Source organism: Astyanax mexicanus, chromosome 3 (assembly GCF_023375975.1).
Source record: "Astyanax mexicanus isolate ESR-SI-001 chromosome 3, AstMex3_surface, whole genome shotgun sequence".
Lineage (NCBI taxonomy): Eukaryota > Metazoa > Chordata > Actinopteri > Characiformes > Acestrorhamphidae > Astyanax > Astyanax mexicanus.
Genome location: NC_064410.1, coordinates 19,983,573 through 19,996,753, shown reverse-complemented (window position 1 = coordinate 19,996,753; position 13,181 = coordinate 19,983,573). Strand labels below are relative to the sequence as shown.

The 13,181-nt window shown below is 38.1% G+C and overlaps 1 non-coding gene across 1 annotated transcript; it reads left to right on the top strand.

Moving 5' to 3' along the window:
- The first annotated feature begins 360 nt into the window (after nt 1-360).
- trnat-ugu (transfer RNA threonine (anticodon UGU)) lies at nt 361-433 on the top strand. The gene has a single exon. It is a non-coding gene; the product is annotated as a tRNA-Thr (tRNA).
- Nucleotides 434-13,181: the final 12,748 nt, after the last annotated feature.

The following is a 13,181-nucleotide window of genomic DNA, read 5'->3' as shown; positions in this document are numbered from 1 at the left end:
GTTCATTAAGCTGGTGCCATTTACAGCCCACCATGGTGCTAGATACAAATCTGAGATCAATAAAAAAAAAGAGAAAATGCTTTTATTTACTGGTCACACAAGAGTTGATCCCATTTCCCCAGAGCGACCAGGCCGGGCAGTTTTGTTTACACTAGCAGTAAACACAGAGGAGTTGATTGGATGAGGGGTATGCCTGTGATTGGTTTGGGGAAACATTTGCATTTCTAATTTGCTTTTATGTCAAGTAGTAATGAGAACTACTGGCATTGTTTAACGTGCTAACTGAGATATGGTAATACATTTACATAGTGTACTAAATAATATAGATCTTATGAATCTTATTTACTGTCACACAGGCAAGGCTCCATAGCTCAGAGGTTAGAGCACTGGTCTTGTAAACCAGGGGTCGCGAGTTCATTTCTCGCTGGGGCCTTTGTGATTCTTTCTCCAACTAAACCTCTCAAAGACTGAACTTCTGGTCATACCAGCAAAACCTTCTATTCAACACAACTTTGCCATAACCATCGACTCTCTCTCTCTCTCTCTCTCTCACCGACAAAGGTTGCTAGGAACCTGGGTGTCATGGTTGATGACCAGCTTCTCTTCACGCACCATGTGGCCTCAGTTGCTCGATCCTGCCGCTTTGCTCTTTACAACATCAGAAAAATTCGACCGTTTCTGACGCAACAGGCCACCCAACTCCTGGTACAAGCTGTGGTAATCTCACGCCTCGACTACTGCAATGCCGTACTAACTGGCCTCCCGGCCTGTGTATTAAAACCACTCCAGATGATTCAGAATGCAGCAGCACGTTTGGTCTTCAACCAACCAAAACGGGCACATGTCACTCCGCTGCTGATTGAGCTCCATTGGCTACCAGTTGATGCTCGCATCAAATTCAAAGCTCTTACTATCGCCTACAAGGTGATGACAGAACAACTCCTTCCTACCTGCACTCGCTCCTGAAGGCTTACGCTACCTCCCGGCCTCTGCGCTCCTCCAACGAACGTCGCCTCGCTTTGCCAAACACTCACACAAAGCAATCCAGACTGTTCTCATACAGAGTTCCCCAATGGTGGAACAAACTACCTTCCACTACCAGATCAGGAGAATCTCTCGCTATCTTTAAGAAACTCCTGAAGACAGAGCTCTTCAAAGAGCACTTACTCTCCTAACACCTCTAACAAACTAACTAATTCTAACCTCATCTCCTTCTTCCTCTTCTCTACTCCTCTATCCCATTATTTCCCTCTGACCTCCTTAAGGCCCTATCTATAGATGCTTTATTTTTAACTTCTATTATTTTTGTACTTAACCTCTTCTATTATTTGCACTTCAATATTGTAAGTCGCTTTGGACAAAAGCGTCTGCCAAATGTAATGTAATGTAATGTATTTTCTGATTATCAGACAAACTTTTATATCAGGCACTTTCCCAAAAGGCTAGATAAAGTTTTTTTTCCATTAATACATAAAATCATTATTAAAAAAGTGCTTTTAATATTTACATAGATTATGAAGTTTATTTGATAATCTGTAAAATGTAAGTATGACAAAAATGCAAATGCAAAAATAAAATAAATCTGTATGGGGCAAATTTTTTTTCACACCACTGTGTACATAAACAGCTCATGGGGGGGGGGGGGGGGGGGGGGCCATCAAACCAAGCTGAACTGCTTGGAATCGTGTAAGACTGGTGGTGGAGAACATGCCAAGATGCATAAAAACTGATTAAAATTCCACCAAATATTGATTTCTGAACTCTTAAAACTTTAGGAATATGAACTTGTTTTCTTTGCATTATTTGAGGTCTGAAAGCTCTGTATCTGTTTTGTTATTTCAGCCATTTCTCATTTTCTGCAAATAAACGCTCTAAATTACAACATTTTTATTTGGAATTTGGGAGAAATGTTGTCCGTAGTTTATAGAATAAAACAACAATGTTCATTTTACTCAAACATATACCTATACATAGCAAATAAAGGCTGGTTGTGAAACAACGTGTAAAAAGGAACAGCACCTGTATAGCTCTACAGTTGTTAAACAAGCATGAGCACGGTGGACACTAATGAGCTACATGTCCTTCACTACTGTGCTTAAGTGTTTTTTTTTTAATCTACAGTATCTCCAGTGTTTCAGTCTTTGATCTATATTTTCACTATACTGCTTTCTATTAGTCAGTGGGAAAATACACAATGCACTTTTAACCCTTTTAGACAAACTATGATCCAGGGATGAAACTATACTATACTGTTTCCTGTCTTACTTTAAAAACAAGATGAAAATGGGGCGCCGAGTGGTCCAGCGGTCTAAAGCGCTGCCACTATGAGCAGGAGGTCGCCGGTTCGAACCCCCGCTCATGCAGCTTTGCCATCAAGCCGGCTGCCGGCGTTAGCTGCCTCCCTCTGGGTGGGTAGATGGCGCTCTTTCCCCACATCACTCCTACGGTGATGTCTGCAGCACAGGGCGTCTGTGAGCTGATGTACCAGAGCCGAGCCGCTGTGCTCGGCAATGCTACATCAGCAGCAGCTCGAAAAGAAGCGGTGGCTGACTTCACATGTATCGGAGGAAGCATGTGCTAGTCTTCACCCTCCTGGTGTGTTGAGGTGATAGGGGGAGTGATAGGTAGTGATAGGGGGAGTCCTAATGAATGGGTTGGGTAATTGGCCGTGTAAATTGGGGAGAAAATGGGAAATTAGAAAAAAAAAACAAGACGAAAATAAATAAATAAACAATAAAAAGAATATGTATATTTTTGTTTTTTTGGTCAAAACACTTTTCAATTAACTGTACTTACGGCAGTAATAAACATTGTTAAATGTTAAATAAACGTATTCATTGACACTAGAAAGGATGTTACCAATTTGGTAGATTATTCAATTAAAATGCTATTCACACTTTGTAATTCATGCTTACTGAAGAATATTTTAGCTGCTTTATCCAAATAATGTAGCAAAGTATTAATCAATTCATCTTCACTATTGGTTCCATGCAACATTTTTTTGCATAATGGGCGTAGTCCCCACCTCTACCTCACCATCCGTGTGCAGCCTTTCCCACCAGCACTACCTAACATTTGAGACCTGGTTATATTTAAGATGTTCCTCAGCATTTTATATCTTTTTTTTATGACACAAATTGCTATATACAAGCTGTGATCGGTCAGTGCAATGTTGAGCAGTTTAATTTTCTGACTGTATAAAGCTTAATTCGAAAATTGGGTAATTCAGAATAAAGAAAATTAAATGTTTTTTTCATCCAATATTTTATATATATATATATATATATATATATATATCTCAATTTTCAGATTTGTCCTTTTTTGTGTCTTGTAACATGTTACTGATGTTATAATCCAATTTGCAAAATGCAAAAATGGAAAAATCAGAAAATAAAGAAATGATTCATTTTTTAATTTTTCCTGAAATTCAGATTGTGAAGGGCAGAGATAAAAACAAAAAATGGAAAAATGGATGAAAATGTATTTATTGTACACTGCATTACATAAAAAAAAAAAAAAAAAAAAAAAAAAAAAAAAAATATATATATATATATATATATATATATATATATATATATATATATATATATATATATATATATATATATATATATATATATATATATATATATATATATATATATATATATATACACACACAAACACACACACACACACACACACACACACTTTTTTTTTTTTTTTTCATCTAATTTTCTAATTTTGCCTCAAACTGCCACTTACTGTGAACTTTTATAATTAATCTACTCTTTGTATACAGAGATTTGCTGTAATCATTATCCACAGTGAAGTAACAAATAAGCAATAATACGTGAGAGGGAGTGCTATAACGCGTAATATTGGCACTGCTGTGCTGCGGTCGTAGATTAGTACAGCAGTGCCAATATTGCATGTTATATCATGATACCACAGTTACATTATCACTGTTTACGAGAAAATATGATTTGTTTGGTTATAAAAACTCAGAGTTCCTCAAAATAGTTCCGTTGCTGCTCTGTTTGTAGCTGCGCTGTTTGGCTTGTAAGCGCTGCATCGTTGTTAGGTTACCAGTACAGTATGTAGCGGAGTAATACATGGAGAGCTTCGGTTACAGTGCTTTACCGGCTGATCAGCCAATCATATTGCAGGGTATATACAGTTGTGGTCAAAAGTTTACATACACTTGTAAAAAAACATAATGTTATGGCTGTCTTGAGTTTTCAATAAGTTCTACAACTCTTATTTTTCTGTGATAGAGTGATCGGAACACATACATGTTTGTCACAAAAAACTAAAATAAATTTATTATGGGTCTGCTGAAAATGTCACCAAATCTGCTGGGTCAAAAATATACATACAGCAACAAAATTTGTCAATTTTGGTGATGTAGCGAGTTGTGTCAATCAAATTAGCTTCATGTCATGGCCTCTTCACTTCTTGTAAGTGATTCTGACTACAGCTGTTGACTTCTCATGAGCCCATTTAAATAGGGCTCATTTGACCCAGTGATTAGACTCAGCTACAAAAGCTACAATGGGAAAGTCAAAGGAACTCAGTGTGGATCTGAAAAAGCGAATTATTGACTTAAACAAGTCAGGGAAGTCACTTGGAGCCATTTCAAAGCAGCTACAGGTCCCAAGAGCAACTGTGCAGACAATTATACGCAAGTATAAAGTGCATGGAACAGTTGTGTCACTGCCACGATCAGGAAGAAAACGCAAGCTATCACATGCTGCCGAGAGGAGATTGGTCAGGATGGTCAAGAGTCAACCAAGAATCACCAAGAAGCAGGTCTGCAAGGATTTGGAAGCTGATGGAACACAGGTGTCAGTCTCCACAGTCAAGCGTGTTTTACATCGCCATGGACTGAGAGGCTGCCGTGCAAGAAAGAAGCCCTTGCTCCAGAAAAGGCACCTTAAGACTCGGCTGAAGTTTGCTGCTGATCACATGGACAAAGATAAAACCTTCTGGAGGAAAGTTCTCTGGTCAGACGAAACAAAAATTGAGCTGTTTGGCCACAACACCCAGCAATATGTTTGGAGGAGAAAAGGTGAGGCCTTTAATCCCAGGAACACCATGCCTACTGTCAAGCATGGTGGTGGTAGTATTATGCTCTGGGGATGTTTTGCTGCCAGTGGAACTGGTTCTTTGCAGAAAGTAAATGGGATAATGAAGAAGGAGGATTACCTCCAAATTCTGAAGGAAAACTTAAAACCATCAGCCCGAAGGTTGGGTCTTGGGCGCAGTTGGGTGTTCCAACAAGACAATGACCCAAAACACACATCAAAAGTGGTAAAGGAATGGCTAAACCAGGCTAGAATTAAGGTTTTAGAATGGCCTTCCCAAAGTCCTGACTTAAACCCCATTGAGAACATGTGGACAGTGCTAAAGAAACGGGTTCATGCAAGAAAACCATCACATTTAGCTGAACTGCACCAATTCTGTCAAGAAGAGTGGTCAAACATTCGACCTGAAGCTTGCCAGGAGCTTGTGGATGGCTACCAAAAGCGCCTAGTTGCCGTGAAAATGGCCAAGGGACATGTAACCAAATACTAATGTTGCTGTATGTATATTTTTGACCCAGCAGATTTGGTGACATTTTCAGCAGACCCATAATAAATTTATGAAAGAACCAAATTTTATAACTGTTTTTTGTGACAAACATGTATGTGTTCCGATCACTCTATCACAGAAAAATAAGAGTTGTAGAACTTATTGAAAACTCAAGACAGCCATAACATTATGTTTTTTTACAAGTGTATGTAAACTTTTGACCACAACTGTATATATATATATATATATATATATATTCCTTTATTGGCAACTATTTTGGTATAAACTTTTTAAAGTGTAGTTTCATTTGACTTAACTAGAAGGGTACACTAAAAAAAAAAAAAAAAGACCAGTGATTTTTTTCTTTTCTCTTTTTCAGTGTTAAAATGTTCACTCAAAAGTCTTGTTTTTCTCAGTAGGACCCATGAGAGAGGTTGCACGTGTGCAGAACAGTCCAGGGAGGGTCAGAATGCTTTAGAAAAGAGGGAAATAGGGCCTGTCATTCATTTCTAGAAGCCATCTTCTGTAAACCCAACATCAGTCATAACTGTATTGTGCACCTGGTGTTTTGCAGACACAAATGACAGAGAAGGCACCAGCAGTGTTTGGACAAGGGTCTCGTAAATTGAGGGCACTGGAGCCGCCCATATTCCCTTTTTCTGTTGTGATCACTCTTGTCTTGTCTGGTGCCATCTGACAGAACGTGTGTCATCATTCTGCCACACAGTGCATCTCCTTGATGGCTCCTCCTGCCAATTTAGTGCGGGAAATTGTTTTGTGTTTGTTTATGAACCATGCAGTCCCGCGTGAGATTAGTCTGAGCGAGGGATGGGAAGGGGAGAAGGTCATAGTCAAATGCTGTAGCTGTGTATGTGTGTGTGCGTGTGTATATTTTCACTGACTTTCACTATACTTTCCTGACCAGAATACTAATGAGCCTCTAGGAAGATAGAGTGGTCATTGATGATTCATATGATAAACATCATGTTCACCTTTAGCAAAGCTTTACATGTCAAGGAACCCTGCAATCTCCCGTTCCAGTGCTTCAGTCAAGATCATTCAACGATCCAGGGTCAGATAATTGGTCCTGATTCTTCTTGACCTCTCTGGATGTAACCTTCAACCCAGCTGATCACAAGATCATAAAATAAATCCCTATTAATCATGGAGTCAATGGTGCTGCATAAAATGATTTAATTATCTTTATTATCTGGTAAAAAAGGGATTATCCTACATCAGCTTAACAGTAAATGCTAGTAAAAAACCTTAATTTTCCTAAAAATCGTCAGTGTGCCTTTAAATCCTAATTTCTAATAATCTTATGTATGAATTTTACCAGTCAGGTTCATTACCATCAAGGAGCAGTGAAGCCACTCTGACAAATTACAGTGTTATTCAGTGTTTCAGTTTAGCATTAGCAATAGCATTACCTGCTAACCGGGCTCGCCATTTTCCCATTCAGAGGTGAGTATTCTCGGTCTGTAGCCTGCTGATAACTACAGCTAGCACTGCTAAAGTAGCATTAGCATTACCCGCTAATCATGATAGCCATTTCCCCATTCAGAGGTGAGTATTATCGGTCTGTAGCCTGCTGCTAACTACAGCTAGCACTGCAGGAATAGCATTAGCATTACCCGCTAATCATGATAGCTATTTCCCCATTCAGAGGTGAGTATTATCGGTCTGTAGCCTGCTGCTAACTACAGCTAGCACTGCAGGAATAGCATTAGCATTACCCGCTAATCATGATAGCTATTTCCCCATTCAGAGGTGAGTATTATCGGCCTGTAGTCTGCTCCTAACCCCAGCTAGCACTGCTGAAGCTGTTAGCCACGGTGCGCCTTATAGTGCAAAAATATGGTACAGTCAAGTGGCCCACTATTTTATTTATTAAATAATAGTTCCAGAATTATAATCTATTTATTTATGCTAAAACTTACTTTAAGAAAGCTGTAATTCTGTCTTTTGTTTACACACTGTAAAAATAACTTACTTTTTCATTTAGTTTCCAGGCTTTTAGTCTTTTATGTTATGTTATGTTTAGTGAAGTGGAAATTCGGAATGAGTTAAACGAACTTGAGAGTGAATTGTGAGTTATTGTGAGCTCACACCTTTTTACTGGCCCCTGCAACCCTTTTTTCGCATAGTGGTTGTGCTTCTATTTTCCTTCACTCACCATCAGTGTGCAATTGTGCTGCCAGGCTAGAGGCAAGAGTAGTGAATCAAAGTAAAGAGTATATTCACTTTAATCTAACATAAAACTTTACTTATTATTTTTACAACATTATTTTACCAAGATGAACACTACCCAGAATTAGCCTCCGAGAGCCATTTTTTATAGGGCAGTGAAAGAAGCACTTTTTTTTTATACACCCTTTAGAGGCAATACTCAGACTCTATTCAGTCTACACCTTTAATCATTTTGCAGAAATCCAGGGTGCATTTTATATATTTTCTATATTTTTGTCAATGATTATTTATACAGTATAGCTTATAAAAAGGTATAATATACATATGTATAGACTGAGAGTCCCCGTCTACAGTGTCGAGTCTGTCTGATCTGTGTCGTATCCTCTTCTACAGCTGGTCTGCTGGAATGCTACCCAGTGAAAAGGTGATTATGTTGTTTAATCTTCCCTGGGATTTTCATTTTGTGGTTTATGGTCGCCCCTGCTAACCCACCCTCATCCGCTCAGGCTCGGAGCGATCAGTCACCGAGACGGAGGAACTCCTCTTTCCCTGCCTTCACTAAGCCCTCGACAGCGCGAGTGAAAGGTTGAGAAAATTGGAAATCTTGTTGGTTTCAAACGAATGACACCACATCATTATGTTAATTTGATGCTGTTTATGCCGCCATTGTTCAGTTATTTGCACAGCATTACAGCTTTTCTCTCTCCGCTGCTCCTGCACAATTCCTAGAAATGTGTTCTCATTCTGGCGACAGCTTGCTGGCTGAAGATTTTCCACCTTGATGTTCCAGACAGTTATTCATTTAGTCACAACACCACTGATTCGTGCACACTTTTGAACTAGACCCACTCGGGAGAGAATTATACTTGTGAGTGGAGAGCATGGAGAGGATAACAGTTGTTTTCAGTTCTGATCTGAAGGGCGTATTTAGCTAAGGAGATTTTTTTTTTTATTTAGCTACAAGTAAATTCCAGTTGCTGATTTAATTTAATTGAATGGGCATTTAATTTATTTCATTAAATATATGTATTTTTTATTATCAATTATTTTGCGATATATATATTTTTTATTATTTTTACACTATAAGGAGCACCGGATTATAGGGCACACTACCAATAAATGTCTATTTTCTGGTCTATTTTTAAACATTAGGCAACCCAGATAAGGCAAATTATGCAACACTAGTAAGGAACAGGGGTGTCACCATGTTGTCCTCCTAATCCAGCAGGTCTAAGCGCTGGATAATTTCTCTTCTAATTTTTTTTTTTTTTTTTGGTGAGTAAAGCACTTCCTTTTATTTACAGTAAACTTAGATTTCCAGATTTCCACTAAGGCTGGGTGCAGCAGCATTAGACCTGGCAGCTAACCACTAGCACTAGCTGTTAAGAAAGGCAGGAAAAATTCAAATATTCATTACTCTATGTACCCTACATCTACCTGCTGTCAGCATTTTGTTCCTTATGTGTTCCTTAGTTGTGCTACTGGTGATTTTTGTTTTTGCTTAATTTCATTGCTTGTTGTTAAATCAAAACAATATTTATCATATATTCTATGATACATTTTAGACTATACACACACAGTACAATTTTAACCAGCATTAGCTTATTCATGTTCAGCTTTTTTTTTTTTTTAATGAAAGCTAAGTTAAACACACATTTGAAACAACCGAAAAATGATCAGATGGAGAAAGAAACTGTGTTAACTGTATAGTATAATATACAAAAAAAAAAAAAAACATTACAGCATTAGCAGCATTCAAAACATTACTTGCTGTTACAGCCAACAACACAGAGATCTGGCAGTTAATCAATACACTGACGGTGAGCTCAGTATGCAAATAGATTGTGCCAAAAGCCAATAGAAAAGAAGCAGTCAACGGCAACAACACTTAAAACTCAGTTATTATATGTTGATTCAATTAAATGGATCATAAATGTGGTCATAAATACATTTAGGCTATATAGACACTATACTTTTCAGCCTGCACTAGCATCACATTTTTTTATAACTCATTTTCCATTTTATCATCAGTTTCACTTTACAAAAGTTCTATAATTATAGACTGTCCTTTTTATCTTGTTCTTCAATGGTTAGGACCACCTAAGCACCAGAGGTGGCATTATTTGAATGGTGGGTCATTCCCAGCACTGCAGTAACACTGATTAGCATGGTGGTGGTAGAGTGTTAGCTAGAGTGTTTTGTGCTTTTGGGAGGGGCACTGGGTGATGTATGGGTTTAGAGACAGGGCAGGAGGGAGAGCTGGCTGGCCTGAGCTGTAGCAGCAGACACTGCTGACCAGTTATTTCTGACTGGTGGACTATTCCCTCTGCTGGATCTGGACCAGCCCCCATCCCCTCCCACTTAAAGGCTAACTAAAGCCCCTGATTTTGGCTAATTCCACCTTCAGCCCAAATTTGAAAATGGCTAAAACAAATGTGAGGAGTAGTTTGGGAGGGGCACTGGGTGATGTATGGGTTTAGAGGCGGGGGAGAGCTGATTGGATGAGCTGCAGCAGCAGTGTGCCTCTGATAGCGATGAGACACAGATGGCTGGACGTCTATAGCACAGTTGAATCTGAGAGGGTGCTACAGAGGCGGAAACGGCTTCAATATAAGCATTTTTTTTTTAAGATTAGGAAAGGTTTATAAAAAAAAAAAAAAAAAAAAAAAAAGCAGGACTGGTATGTTTCATTACTTTCAAGGAATTTCAGAGGGATTTCAGCTATTTCAAAAAAAAATATGCTTTAGAGTTTAGAATTGTTGCCTGTGCTATTGGTGCTTTTTATCTAGGCTGTGAAAGGAACCTGTTGTGATTGATTAAAAAAAAAAAAGAGAGAGAGAGAGAGAGAGAATGAGAGAGAGAGAGAAAGAGAGACAGATGCTTAAAGTGCCTGCAATTTTGTTAGTGCCCATGACCTTCACATCAGCCAATAAGACTTGACATATGATGAGGATATCAATGGAAAAGGAAGAGCAAATGGGTGAAAGGTCGACTGAGATGTTTTTTTTTTTTTTAAAGAGATCCTTTCATAATAAACTTGTCACCTCAGATTGTCAGCTTGCTGCATTCCTCACAATTATTTTTTCTATTTTTCGCCTTTTTGGGCACAAGTATCATTATGGGTAGAGAAGACCCTGGAGTGCAGTAATTAGAAAAGAATTGATCTATTCTTTATTTCCTATTTTAGTGTCTCAACCACTGACATAAAACCTCTTTGGGCTTAATCAAATATGAATAGCAGAAATTATGACCCTCTTGGGGAAACCTAATTGTGGTAGATTACTTGTCATTGAAATATGTAGAGGCCCACCATCATGAATGAGGATGAATACAAATTCACAAAAAGGGCTGAATGATTGACTCAGGATTAACGCCTGGGAGAAAGAAAGCCATCCATCCATCCATCCAACAATCCAACAATCCGCCTTTCTCTTATTTCTTTTCTGTTCTTCTACAAAAGCTACTGAAAGCTTCCTAAATGTAACCAAATTTGTACATAGGACCCTTCAGAATGTAAAAAAAAAAAAAAAAAGACAAAAAGGTACTCAAACATGACTGCTTTCAAATGTCATTCTCAACCACAGTTATCTCTCTAGCCGATAAAGCACGAGGGAGATTTAGCTGTTAGAGAGTAGGGCTCTCAGAAACCAATTTATTTCACTCTTATTTGCAATTTCTCTTGTTTATACCATTGAAATGAGGTTCTCTCATGGATGAAAAGGAATTGCATTCTAATTTGACCAAAGCTTGTTAGATGCTGATAATGAAATCGTGCACGGTGCCAAACCACAAAGAGAAATGTCAATAGCATAGATGACTGCTGCTGCTATTGTTTGGATGGCTTCATTTCTAACATTCAACCCTTTTTACAGCATTTTGCATTTCATTGCTGCCGCTGTCGAAACGAACAGTGTATCTAAAATCGTGATAGGTTTTAGGCTATACACACACACACACACACATGCATATACACACTATAATGTTCAGAAAGCTTTAGCACCACTTTTTTTCTAAACTCATTGTCCATTTGACATCAGTTCCACTTAAAAAAAAAAAAAAAAAAAAAAAAAGTTTGATAAATACAGACTCTTCCTCTCATACTGTTCTTTAATGGTCAGGACCACCTTAAAGCAGGTATTATTTGGGTGGTGGGTCATTCTCTACACTGCAGTGACTGTACTGACATGGCACTGGTATCAATGCCACCGGAATGTTAATACCAGTGGTATGAAAAAGTTTGGGCACCACTGATCATTTTCATGATTTTCCTTTTAGTTTCAGTTAAATATACTATAAAGCAGATAAACACAGTGATATTTAAGAAGTAAAATGAAGTTAATTCTATATTACTATATTGGCATCTACAGAACCCAAACATATAAAGTACATATGGTTATTACAAATAATAATTACAGTCTAATATGCCAAAACTTAGACTGATAAAGTATACAGAGAAACAGATACAGGGCTAAAGAAATACAGAAGTGCCCAGTGCACAGTAAGCAGAATGTAATAAGTGGTCTGTGTACATGGACAGACATTTGTGGACCTCGCGTCTGTTTTTAGCTGCTGACACAGACGCACAAAGACTGAACTGTTGACAAAAAACTGAAATATCCCTAATTATTAAGTATTTAGTCTAGTTGAAGCACAAGGAACAAAGAAAAACAGCTTGTATTTTAATGACTTTAACTTTACTGCTGGCATCTGACATAGGCTTTTAAATAGAATATATAAACAGAGGCACTCTCTCCCTCTCTCTCACACACACACAAAAACTTGATTTCTATAGTAGCACAGAAGCCCTTTGAAAGCATGCAGAAATTGCTTCTAATTTGTCTCCTGAGCTCTGAAAGGCATAACAAGCCTTTTGTCCAAGTAATCGATACATACATTTTAAAACTCTGCCTGCCTTTCTTATTGTTGTTTTGTCAAAATTTGTTTATAATGGTTCTGTAAATCACAAATACTGTTTCATTTTCCCACCTTCAACTACATATCTCTAGATTTTTTTTTTTTTATTATCAAACTGACTCTTTGTTGGACAATGCCACAGATGTGCCGGTCATATAACAGCCCCGTGACAGTGTGCTGTAGGCTCATTCTGTCAAGGTCCACCAAGCTCTTCTTATTAAAGCAGACAAGACCTTTTCATTTCTGATGGTCACATTCTGACTCTAAGGCCACAGGAACAACAGAGGTGAAAATTGAACAAGTTGCCATTGTTGAGGACGGCAGTCAGTCTGGCTCCAAGGCTGGCCAGTCACATCTCTGATCTTTTCAGAGCCTAGTGAACATGTTATGAAGATGTCTCACGCTTCTGGAAAAGCATAAGTTGCAGTGATTAAAAGCTTTATCAAAATTGCAAAGTAATAAGCTATTTTGTATGTATCTGTAGCTTAAAACTGTGTAGATAGTGTAGCTTGTGCTGTGCTGAT